This window comes from Lagopus leucura, unplaced genomic scaffold, assembly GCF_019238085.1.
Source record: "Lagopus leucura isolate 7727_CA_CO unplaced genomic scaffold, USGS_WTPT01 Super-Scaffold_100016, whole genome shotgun sequence".
Lineage (NCBI taxonomy): Eukaryota > Metazoa > Chordata > Aves > Galliformes > Phasianidae > Lagopus > Lagopus leucura.
The window spans coordinates 9,688,094-9,700,531 of NW_024962270.1; the positions used below are offsets into that span (position 1 = coordinate 9,688,094).

At 47.6% G+C, this 12,438-nt stretch overlaps 1 protein-coding gene across 4 annotated transcripts in view; it reads left to right on the plus strand.

Moving 5' to 3' along the window:
* The window catches only part of ARHGEF9 (Cdc42 guanine nucleotide exchange factor 9), a 185,349-nt gene that overhangs the window by 75,085 nt on the left and 97,826 nt on the right, over positions 1 to 12,438 (plus strand). Inside the window, exon 1 of one of the 4 annotated variants that reach the window (XM_042876385.1) lies at positions 8,592 to 9,389. The exons of the other annotated variants lie outside the window; for them this stretch is intronic. The gene's annotated coding sequence lies outside the window, so the exon portion shown is untranslated. Of the gene's footprint in view, positions 1 to 8,591; positions 9,390 to 12,438 lie in introns of those variants that run through there. 4 annotated transcript variants of the gene reach the window in all.

Here is a 12,438-nt window from a genome sequence, read left to right on the forward strand (position 1 = left end):
TGTCAGTCTGCAGATCAAGGGATATTTTATGTAGAGCAAAGAGTCTTTCTGCTTAATCCTGGAAAGCTCAGTGTGGTCGGGAAAAAAGGAGGAGAAAGCAGTCTAAGCCTAGGATAAACAGCTGCAGCTATGGAAGGCAGGGAGGAATAAGATGGAAAAGGGGTCTTATGGTCTGCAGGCACTCGGGAAGAACAGGGCTGCAGAGGAACCCTGAGCTCCCACGGAGATGGGAAGGAATGGTGAGCGCATGGCCTGCAGCTGCCGTGCACCTTGCAGAGGTGCACCCAGGGTAACTGCAAGGCTGCCAGGCAGGTTGTGCGTTGTGCAGAGGTTGGTGCTTTGCACCCTAAGCAAGGAGTACCTTCTTTCACAAAATGTTTTTTTGCAAGTTTGTTTTTTATTCCTCCTGGGATCTGTTGTCATTGAAGGTTGATATTTGGGTTGAAAGAGCTTTGCACACACTCTAGAAGTTTGAATGTGCTGCAGTGTCATTTAGTTTCCGAAGGCTTAAGTCAGTACTAGCAAGTGCATCTTTCTGGGTGATCTTTTCTCACCTACATGGTTTCTGTTTTTCATTTTACTTCCATTTTGGGGCTTCTTTAATCTTCCAGTTGTAGCCCTCCACTGGCACTACCATAAGAGCACACGATGCTTCTCTAAATGAAACTATTTGTAGAACGCCCTGTGTGTGTTGGCCTTTGTGTCAGTCCCAAGGCGAGGAGGAGGCCTGGTCCCATCCTGGCTCTGTGTCCCCCTTGCATCCTGCTGGATAGCGGGTGTGACACCAACTTCTCTGCCTCCTGAGGTACCACGGTGATTCCTCGGGGATGTCTGGAAAACGCTGTGAGGCCATGGCTTGGAAGTGCCGTGGAAGTACGAAGCAGTATTTCATAGAGCACCAAGCAGGATGCGCTGGCTGCAAAGCCACACACGCCATGCGGGCACCGTGTCCATCTGTCCCTCCTGTGGGCTGCAGTGTTTGAGCACAGCAGGCTTTGTAAGCTGTGGTGGGTTTTGAACTGCTGAGAACCTGATTTTCTCACATACAACCAGAGAGTTTTCCTTTTTTTCTTTTTTAAAGACTTCTTGAAAAATCTCTGAAATGCTTCAAGCTAACATCTTAATGTATTTATGACATTAGCTGCTTCTGCTCCAGAACGGTTGCTCTGAATCTCTTTGAGCCTGGCTGTTATTTTGAACATGACTAATTCCCTGAGTGACTAAGCTCTTAGATAATAGGAAAAATTCATCAAGTTATCTCAGTCTCCAATAGTTTCTATTGTTATGAAAAGGCATCTTATCAAAAAATAAATAACTCTTCCTATTATGTAATGTGGGAAGGAGTTGTTAGAGAACTGCAGGAGTGCCGTATCCAGGAGCCAGTTTCAGGCTGCGAAGTCCCTGATGTCTGTTCCAATAAGTGGGTGAGAAGTCCAGTTGTTATTCTGCAGTGCCAGTTAGCTCTCACTGCATCCAGAGCATTGTTTTTGTACACAAATCTGTTCAGATGGGATTTCACCTTCTCTCTCTCAGATCTGCCATGCTACGGGATTCCTTGGATTTAACCCAAGGTCATGTCGTTCCAACAATTAAATTGCACCTCTCTACTGTAATTATTTTCAGGTTGTAGTCTTTAAGCACTCAAAAGCCCTGAAACACCAAGTTAGAGTAGCAGAGGGAACCTTGTCATTTTCCTGTTACACCTCAGTGTTGGCACTGTGAGTCAGGAGTGCAATTTGTGCTTGTTAAAGAAGCCAAGGCAACGTCAGGTTCCTTTCTGTGCCTGTTGTGCTAACCCCATGTCCTCTGCAGGCGGGTTTGTCCGTGTGATCCTGCCCAGCAAGCATCCCTTTGGCTCGCTGCAGTCATGCGTTGTCAGGAGCAGTGGGCAGCCAGGCAGGGCTGGTCGCTCCTGGAGGGCTTTGTGCAGCACCACAGGGCTGCAGCCTGCATGCTCTCGCTGCAAACGATCCTGCTGAGCAGGGCAGGAGGAGGAACTGAAAGCCCACTGCCATTCATTTATCTGACTTGGAAAAATTAAAAATAAATTTTAAAAAGCTGTAAACTTTTTTTTAACATTTAATGCTAATATTATGGCAGATAAAAATGAGTGTCTTATATTCTATTTGTACATCTACTGATGCCCAGCTGGAATTCTGACTTCATTTGGCTGTTCTGTGTTGTTTTCTTCATTACATGAGTGCCAGATTTAGTAGGCTGTTCCTTCTCTTCTATCCGGGAGGCAGAGTGAGGGGGAGAAAATGTTTTATATGCAATCTCTTTAAAGCTCTAGGTTAATTTGTGTGAAGAACATGAGATCCATGGGTCAGCCTCTTAATCAGATGGTTTTTTTTCTTTCCTCAATATCTTGACAAGGAACTATCTGAGGCAGCTAAAGCAGGCAGTGTTGCAGAATGGAGATGAGGAGGGCTACAAGGATCTGGAAGTGTGACTCCTTTCTGTCCCCATCCTTCTTGCATGAAGTAGGGCCATGGCTTCTGCTCCCAACTGCCACACTGAGCAGAAAGTCATGAGACTGGGCTCTGCTTTCCTAATACATATCTTGTGAATCTTGTGGTGTGTTGGGTTTCAAAGGATCTTCCTGTGTTGCGTCAAAGCTGAAGTGCACCCTTTGATTTTCATGGGCAAGAGATTTCTTTTCTCTACTTCTGTGCTTCTCAGGGGTTACACTGAAGATGCTGACCCTGGAATTAGTGTAGTTGTTGTTAGTGGGTGATGACTTTTTTTTCCACTCACCACTTTGTCCAGGGATGTGTTGATGTGAAGATATCTGCAATTTAATTTAGAAATGAGAGCATTCAGATTGGAGTTCCTGTAAGACTGACTGAGGAAGCAGTGAAAGGAGGGAGCTTGTCCTGGGTTTTTCTGTGCTTTGGTCCTGTTATGCGCTTGCAGCTGAGCTCAGAAATGAGACTGAGATGTAAACTGTAGCAGTAAATGTGTATGCATTTTTCTAGGTCAGTTTCTTACACAAAAGAGAGCTTAGGTAAGGTTAAAGGGAATGTCTGAATGTGACAGGTCATCTTCTAAACTGAGCCTTCTCAGTCCCTGAAGTCTATTACTGTGACCAGGGTAACTGATATTACCTTGCCTGATTTCTGTTGGTTTAAAGTTTTTTTCTTTTTTTCTTTTCCTAAACTGGTGAGTCTAAAGATGCTTGTAGAGTAAAGGCTGGGATATGGAGCAGATGTATGTAGAAGTGAAAGCACTTGCCATATGATTGCCAGAGGCTTGAGATTTCAGTCCTTCTTAATGCTTTAACTTCAAATAATCTTAAAAATAGTTTTCTCTTTCTCACTGGAATCCAGACGAGCCCAATGGGATCAACTTCCCCGACAGGCTCTCCCCCAGTGCCATCTGAGCACTGACATTTGCATGGTATTACAAAAGCTCTGAAACCTGATGATATCAGCACATCACCCCCTGTGGTGGCACAGCCACTGCTGGGGTAGAGCCTTGCAGTTGGACGCGTGCATTCTGGATCCCTTACAAGACGACGGTGACATACATGGCTTTGACTCTGTCTCGCCCTCCCAACATGATGCAAGTGCTTTAATTCTTCAACAGAGAAAAGAGCACAATCTGCTGAGATGCTGCATCAGTTTGCAGAAGGAGCCATCATCAACTGATGTTTCCAGGGGTGGTCCAAAGCCAACCTTGGTTGGTATCTGACATGTCACTTCTGCCTTTGCTCACAGAGTTAAGTCTTGTTCTCTTGAAAGCTGTGTTGCAGATGAACAGTTAGCTAGGGCTGGTGCACAAGTACTTCATGCACACCCTGGCCTACCTTTGATTGTTGTCTGTCTCTTAGTATTAATTGAAATGGCTGAAAATAAATCGATCTCTACACTGGGGACATAATTGTGTTATATAGCACTTCTTGTTTTCTGTGATGGAGTTAGAACTGATAAAGAATGGGAAAGAGTTTGTCTACTGCAGCTTGCCCTAGCTCTGTATGTTTGTGTATGTAATACATCTACTAAGGTCAAGCACTGGATGTCACTGTGGTGCTTCCCATCCTTTGGTGAAATTCTTGGGTTTTGTTTTCATGGAATACTTAGAGCAGTGACCCAGAGATGCTCAAGTCTATCACTGTAGCCTCTAAGCTTTGTGTAATGATCTTGGCCAGTTGGTCAAGCAGGTTATGCAGCACAGCCAGCTCAGCCTCCAGCACTGCACTGCATTCTCTACACACTGCAAAAATGGCTTCAAAACTTAGCTTACTCTCTTTTCCAGTACTCTTAGCTGTGCTGTGAGAGCTGCTTGTTTCATGGGTTGTGCTCTGCTGTGTTCCCTATCTGCTTTCTCTTCCCTTTCTCTGCTTTGCAGGCTCTCATCTCAGCCTTCTCCTCTGCAGAAATTCTTCTAAAGTCTATTTTATGCCCTGCAGCATTTGGGATCATCAACTTATCCTTGCCCACCTCTCCTCCTTTCTCCTTTGTCTTTCTGTAATTGTATTTTATATTGGTTCTGTACATGAATCATTTGCTTGTCTAGCTATGCTATGAATTTGCTAAAGCGTGTTATGCAGTTAGCAGGGAAAATGCTGGAGGAGGTTGAGCTTGTCACTGTCACCTGCTGCTTTGCTTTGTTGTTTCTCTCTGGTTGAGGGCATAGGCTGCTGAGGGAGGGAGGACTGGATCAGAGGACAAGGTGAAGTGGAAACTTTTAAGGTAGATGTGGAAAGCAAGGAAAAGGAAGAATGGCAAAAGAAAGAAGTAGAGAAAGTTACTGGAAGGAAGTCCTGAGTTCACGTGGACAGTGGGGAACAATGGCATTTGCAAGATGGAGTGGAAAGGCAAGGAAGTATGAGTGGGTGGAAAAAGGTAAATTTGACTGCCAAAACCTGTGCCCTGACTTTACATCCATTTTCATCCATTTTGTGTGCAGCTCACTTTGGGTAAGGAACGTTAAGTGCTTGGGGATTTCCAGTGAGGTCAGTCCGTAAAAACACAAAATGCTGGGGTCTCTTGAAGAATGTTTCCTTTTGGTGTAGCCCTCTCCTCCCCTCTGACTGAAAGATGGAGAAGAGGGCTCTGCCTGCTGCTTGCAGTGAAGAGAGGAAAAAGAGGCAGCTTCCAGTTTAAGAAAAGCCTCCTTTTTTTGGAAATTTAGCAAATCATAATCTGACTTAATCTTTGAAAATCTAAACTTAATTCCTGACTAGATTTAGAAAAAAATAATGACTGTGGAGGTCCTTTTATAATCTCTAGTAGAGCTGAGGGCTCGGGCCCCACCTCAATGGATTCAGTAGGCAGCAGCTGGTAAGCGCCAGCAGATGAGGCTGAAGAGCAGAGGAGCAGCTGCACCTCGCCTGCCCACCCATCCCTTGGTCCCACTGCTGCTTGTTCCTCTTCATGGGCAGTATTAGTAATGCAAATGCTGGGTTTAAACTTCTTTCATTGTGCCACGTAGGTCTGTGATGGGGTCTGGGCACAAAAAGGAACATGAAGGAACCTGATGCTGCTCACATTCTAAGATCACTGGTAGCTGTTTTCCAAACTGTTACATTCCCACTCTGGGATCTGCCTGACATTTTTCTGGGTTCTCTGAAAGGATCATCTCCTTTGGCTGACTGCTGAGCATGTTCTCCTTGCCTGGCAGAACTGGGGTTTTCAGCCCCGCTGCCTCCCTCCAGCTGCATCAGTGTAATTCAGTGTATTTGTGCTGGGGTTGTGGGTGTCAGTGCTCTGTTTGTGCAATTAATGGAAGATGGAGCTGATGTGTTAGCAAAACACAGGTGCCTCTGCACATCCAAGACTGCAGTGTAGGCTGTTAATCTGTGCAGAGGATCTATGGCAGAGCAGGGAACTAAAGCTGAAACCCTGTGCTCCTGCTACCCACCCCTGGACCATCCTGCCAGCTCATGTGGAGACAGTGTACCTGTCAGTGGGAGGTGGATATAGGACCTTTAAGCATTCAGATGATAAATCCTTGCTCCTGATTTACAGCTGCATTTGGTTAGCTGATAGGGGGTTGTGCTAATTGCTGGAGACATCCATTGGAGGGAGTTGTGGTCACATGGCTGACTCAGGTATTAACGCACAAAGAGGTTGAAGATTTGGCATCACCTGCTTCAGAGGCATGCCTCAAAATTACTGTTACTGTAATTAATGTTATGAGGATGGCCCTTCTGGTTTGGTTGTTATGTGGGAGCCCAGAATACGCTATCCCTGTCTATGTGTATATACAGATTTATATCTGTATGATGTATTAGGGGAAGCCCTGGTTCCTTCCTTCTGGATGTGCCTGCTGGGGGCTGCTGAAGTTCAGAACTGCTTTCTTATACAGAAGAAGCCATTGCTGGTCTTGCATTACAAATTGTGCTCCTGAGAGCTGCTGTGATATCAGGGCATGTGCTGTGCTGTGAAGGAAGGCAGTGTTTTATGTAACTGCTACATGTCTTGTTTTCTTGTTCCTCAGTTTAATTCTATGCAGAAGATTAGACCAGACTTTCCAGAAAGCATTATATGAAGTTAAACTTTGGGGTGGTTTTATATAAACTCCTGATGTGTAGGTGTTATTCTCGGTAAGGCTTCCAAGAGAAAGTATCATCCATTTCCCTATTAAAATTAACATTTAGTGCACGCAGAAGGCATGGGAAATTACATAAGGCAGCAAGTACGTACTGGGAATACTGTGAATAATTTAAACGGGAGCCTGTATGCAGTACATCCCTTTGTGCTGATCAACCTTGATTGCTGTTACATACCCTATTTTCCCTATGCTTACACTGCATACCGTGGGGTGCCGGCGCATCCCTGTGCGGCATTTCGGGCAGCACCACTGGGAGCTCCACGGCCACTGCTGAGCTGCGCAGCTGCGGTGACGCACGAGCGGCCGTGGGGCGCGGGGTGGAGGGGACCCTCCTGCTTGCGGCTGGCAGAGCTGCAGGCAGGGGCTGGCCTCGCAGCCTCTGTTTGCCCTCCCCTCTGCTGTGAGTGGCTCAGCGCTTGCGGAATGACTGCCTGAGACATGCCAGGCACATTGCTCCTAATGAAATCCTCTTTTTCGGTTACGGAAGTAGCTACTGAGCATGTGTGGTGGCTGCTGCACTGTTTTTCTGGATGGTTCCTAGGCCTTAGATGCTTTTACCTGCCCCGTTTTTTGCCTCTTCACTCCTGGGCTGCGTGCAAAGGCACAGAGGGATGTGTCTGGATGCCCCACTGGCCACTCTCTTCTCAGGGTTGAGCAGATGTAGATGGCACAGGGTGAGGAAGGGATGCGATTGTGGGAATTCAGACTTGGGCTTTGGAAAATTGCCTGTATTGGTCTGGTCTGGCCGCAACAAATGCACCACATCTGCGGTGTGGTTGCTGTTCCAGTTGTCTATAATTGCATAAGGCAAACTCTCCTAAGAATGCAGACGTGCTAGGAAATGCAGGTTGGAGCTTGGTGCTGCTGCGCATCCCCCACCTGGCCCCAGCCCAGCACTTGCTGGTGGGGAAGCTGTCTGCCCGGGCTGGTTCTAAAGCTGCTTGTAAATATCTGAGTGAAAAATCTTCTATAACTGTTCTTATGAATGGGAGATGCTCTATTTGAACACAGCAGGATGCTTCAGTCTCTGTGGGACAGCCTTTGGCTTTCAAGTCTCACAAAAAGAAGGGGATGGCAGAGATGAAACCCCCTGCTTAACCCAAGGGTGCTGTGATAGGAAGAAAAGCTCCTGACACTGCGGCACGCCAATTCTAGGCAATGGCCACTCAGGTTTATAACATCCGAGTTCTCCTCCACTCGTGCTGTTGGATCACGAACTGAGGACTCTCGGAGTGCCTTGGCCTGGCGCCTGCCTGCACGCCCCGGGTGTGCTGTGCAGAACAGCTTTCCTGGAACGCACTGCCACTCGGCCTCCGCGCAGCTCAGCATGTAATGCATACGCATTGGCAACGTTTCTATATTTGTCTTTGCCTGTAAAATCATTTGCTTTTTCCAGCTGAGCACTTCTCCTTGCGTGTGCATGTGTGATGCTGCTCTGAGGTGACTGTTGGGTCTGGGATAGCAACTGGCATCTGGGCCGTAAACGCTGATGTGGGAATTGGCATTTCTGGCTGCTGTAGGAGGAATAAAGATCCCCCCCTACGCTCTGCTTCTCTTTTTACAAAGCTCTATCTGTAGAATGCAGTGACAGTGTTTAGCGTGGAGAAAACAGCGCGGTGCTGACGGGAGAGGGTAAACAATGTGTTTATGATAGGATTGTCCAGAGTTCAAAAACGTGATTCCCTCCATTCCCACCTCCAAGGCTCCCCGTGAATTTCCACGTTCCGAGGGGCTGCCGTGTTGTTACTGCGGCTGCTTGGCTCCCCCGTTCCCCTCCCGCTCCCATACCCGGGTGCTCCCGGCAGCGCTGCCTCTCTGCGCCGCTCTTCCCCTGAAGCACGGCGCGGGCGTTGCAGCCGGGCAGCGGTGTCCCCGCGTAGCGCGACGGTGGGGAACGGCATCTGCGCTGCGCAGAGAGCCCGGAGCCGCCTTCGTGGAGCCCAGCGCTGCCTTCCCACCGCGTCTCTGCTTCCCCAAGCGCCGGGCGGACGCACGGACGGCGGAGAGACAGACGTGCCGGCACGGCGCTCGCTGCCTCGGCGGGCGGAAGATGCGCGTATTTATGGAGCCAGCGCTTCCTTTTGCGTTTGACTGACAGCTAGGATCCCTTCGCTGCCTGGTCACCGGCGCTGATTTGTATGCGCAAGGGTCCGCCTCGCACCGAGATGCAGCCACAGCAGCTTGCAGAGCTGTCACACTCACACAGGCTTCTTATCTGCACTGGCTTGACGAATTAAAAAGCAAGCCAGCCAGCGAGAGACCGGGCAAGAGAGGGGGGAAGAGAGAGAGAAGCTTGCAGACAGCGCTCGCTTGCTTTCCTAAAGGAAGGATTTTGCGTCTCTAGTGCTCCCTGGTTGTGATGATGCTTCACTTAGCGGGCTCCAGAATGAGCTAGAGACAGCAGCTAGGGGGATAAACTGAAAGCAGACCACAAACCGTTCCGAGCAAACCAAACCGGGAACAGTTTTCTCCTTTATTCTAGCATGGTGGATGTATGGACAGTCTTACAGAGCAGAGGTTGACTTCTCCAAATCTGCCAGCCCCACATCTCGAACACTACAGTGTTCTGCATTGCACCATGACCTTGGATGTTCAAACGGTGGTCGTTTTTGCAGTGATTGTGGTGCTGTTGCTTGTGAATGTCATACTCATGTTTTTCCTGGGCACTCGTTAAATGGATTTTTTCTCCTGAGCTGTTGGGGGCTACTACTACCACTAGCAATTCAACAAGAGAGCAAGAGCGGGAGAGAGAGAGAAAGGAGAGAGAGAGAGAGAGAGATTCTTACTGAGGGGGGAACGCGTTGAGCTTCAACATGGCCTCGCTGTGATATGTATGACGTTGGTATATTATCTCTCCCTAAATCTTTTGTCATGTCTTGTCTTTAAGTATGCCTGTAAGTGTAGCTGCTTTTGCCTGGGTTTTAAATGTGATAAATAATAGCGATCATCCATTCCTGTGTCGTTCTGTGCTAGAGAGATAGAGCTGTACGTATGTAGTTAGAAGCAGAATGAAAATATCTGTCTGTAAGCAGCACGGGCTGTTATTGTGCTTCCTTTAAAATACTGACTCGAGTTAATAACGAGATGTTTTGTTCGAAATTTCCAGCAAGCAGTTAATGTGAATGTCTGTGAGAGTAACCATGTAGCTGCCAGGTGAGAGGTGCTGCCTGCAATTGGATTGAGCTCTGGACATTTTGGCTTGGGGGGGGGGAGCGGGGGGGGGGGATGAGAAATCCTATTAAAGGATTAAATCTTTGCTAAAATAACATTCAGCCACACAAGAGGGAGAAAAACCCAAATGTCTTTATTTATCTGTGTTGCCTTGATGATCTGACTTGATTTCTCAATGTTCAATCCAAAAGCCTCCAAATTCTACGTCCAGACCGATTTAGCCTAGTGCCTTTCTTAAGAGATGTGAGAGGGACTGAATGTAACCTGCGGGGCTTCTTCTGTCTGTGTGTGCTTTATATCTTGCAGATTGAGAAGGAGAAATCAAAAATATCCAGGGATGCATGCTTTGTTTTCCTTTGCTAAAGAAACAGACACGGAGGAAATGGGTTGGCTTTGGTTTCTCTTGAAATCTTATTTAGCCTTCTTTAATGTCTGCGTATTTATATTGATGGTTTTTGGTAATATACGTAGGGAAAATCTTTGCCCACCTTAAGGATAATGAGATTTCAAGATGGGCTGTTTTGTGTGACTTTATTTACATTGATTTTCTTGAAAATGGAGTGCGGAGCTGCATATTATAGGCTTGCTGTGAATAGGTGTCCACCAGCAAGAGGTCCGTCTGCTGGGAGATGTCTGGTCCCAAATTGCAATGTTTACAGCCTGCAAGCAGCTGTGGGCTCCAGTTCCAGTGCACCAAGTCAGCGAGGGTATGAAGGGGATGGCTGAAAAGGGCAATGCGTTCTCTTCTTGGAAATATGCCTCTGTATTTCATTACTGTTCTGTTAGAAATCTGATGGAGTTTTAATTTAAATATATTTTCCCCTTTCAAAAATCAGATTTGCTCCAAAAATTAAGAAATCACAGTTTGCAAATGCTTAGATCTCTCAATAGCCTTCACTGGAATTACTTTGCTTTGATAATTAACCAGTTGGTGCCACCTCCAGCTGTATTATTTATCTGATGTCCTTTAGCGATCCAGAGAAAAAAAAAAAAAAAAAGTAATTGATTAATAAAGGCACGGATGGGGCTTACAGATGGGGGCTCCCAGCCATTCCCATGAGTTGTGCTGCGAGTTGAATGCGGAGATAGACTGAGTTGGGAGCAGAGTTGTTTTTGGCTGGTGGCACGGTCAGACATTGAGTGAAATGCTGTAGGTCTGCGGCTCTGAAACTGTCCTTAGCTGTAAATAAGAGAGGGGAAAAAAAAACAAAGCCCTGATCTCAGGGTGGTAACATTTGGCTGGCTGAGCTGACAGAGGAGTGTGATGGCAGCAGCTCCGGGTAATGGCCAGCGATGCCAAACCCCGTGGCACAGCACCGCCTGCTCGGTGCCTGCTGGCTCTGCGTCCTCACCCTGGGAGCTACCTGGGGGAGAGGGATCAGGGATAAGACTGAGCGAGCATCCCTAGGAAAAGTCATTTGGATGCTGAGCATGGTTTGGGTCGTTAAACAGCTCCAACCAGCTTCATTTTCCTGTTAGCTGTGTGATGCCATTAGTTTTATAGGTTGCAGAACCTCTTGGAAATATCATGAAGGAGTAAAGATCACCAAGGAGAGGGGATCAATCAGCTGGCAGCCAAAATAACCCTTGTGGTGAAACAGTTTTAAACAATTAGGGGGAGCAAGGGTGAAAAAATGAAATGCAAAAAAAGCCAGCGAGTTAAAAATAAGAGGCAACTGTGTCTGAATGTTGATTTTCCTTGCTGCTAGAGCCTTGGCATCAAGGTTTACCTTTCAATACGATTTCTACGAGGAATGCTTGGTACCTGCTGGGGTGTTCAGTCTGTGCTGGTGCATTCCTCGATGCAGAGCAGGCAGTGTGCGTGTGTGGCTGATATGTGCCAGCGTGATGGACCTCCTGGTCCCTGCGGGGACATCGTGTGGGGCTGGGGGACCGTGGGGCTTTGGGTGCATGGGGAGGGACAGAGATGTCAGGCACGGGATAGGGGTTTCTGCAAACTTGTGTATTTTTTCCATAAGGGAACATGCTTAAAGGGGATTGGTGTAAATTTAATAATACTTTCTGCGTTTTTGCTCTCCCAAAGGTTGGTGGGATTAAATAAAGTAAGGTTTGTGCAGAGCACCTTGAAAGTTCAATGTAGAAAAAAACTTCAGGTGTTGTTTTAGCAGTGCTGTGTTGGGCGTCCTGTTGGGCTCTAGGAAGAAAGAGAGGAAAGGAGCATGGAAAGAGAGCAAGAGCCGGGGTTTTTGCTGTGTTTAGTCAGGTCTTTTTCCCACCTGCATTCCTCAGGCTCTACCTTTTCCAATGGGCCTTCAGCCACCTCCTCCATCCCCATTTTGGTATTTTTGTGCCTGTACTTCGGCATTCCCCAAGCCTGCAGCTGAGCCTCAGACAGCCCCGACAGCAGAGCAGTTAGTGAGGTGAGCAGCTCTGTGTTGCCGTACTCCTCAGGAGCAGCTCAACCCAGGCCAGTCTGGTTTGGCGGGATGACCATGTTCCTTGTTCCTCGCAGACCCCTCTGCTCATAAGCAAGCATGCTTTGCACAGTGCGTAGTGCAATCTGCGTGCTGTAACAGATGGAGGTGGGGGACTGCCTTCCTCCGCCCTGAGTTCTATGGGAGGACATGGGCTGTGAGTGGGGCTGCTGGGGTCGATCCTGGCCATATAGCTCAGCCCCATTTGTCAGCATTGGGCTCCTCCTGTTCGTGGGAATGCTCGAGCCCAGAGCTGAGGGAAGAGTGGTCATCC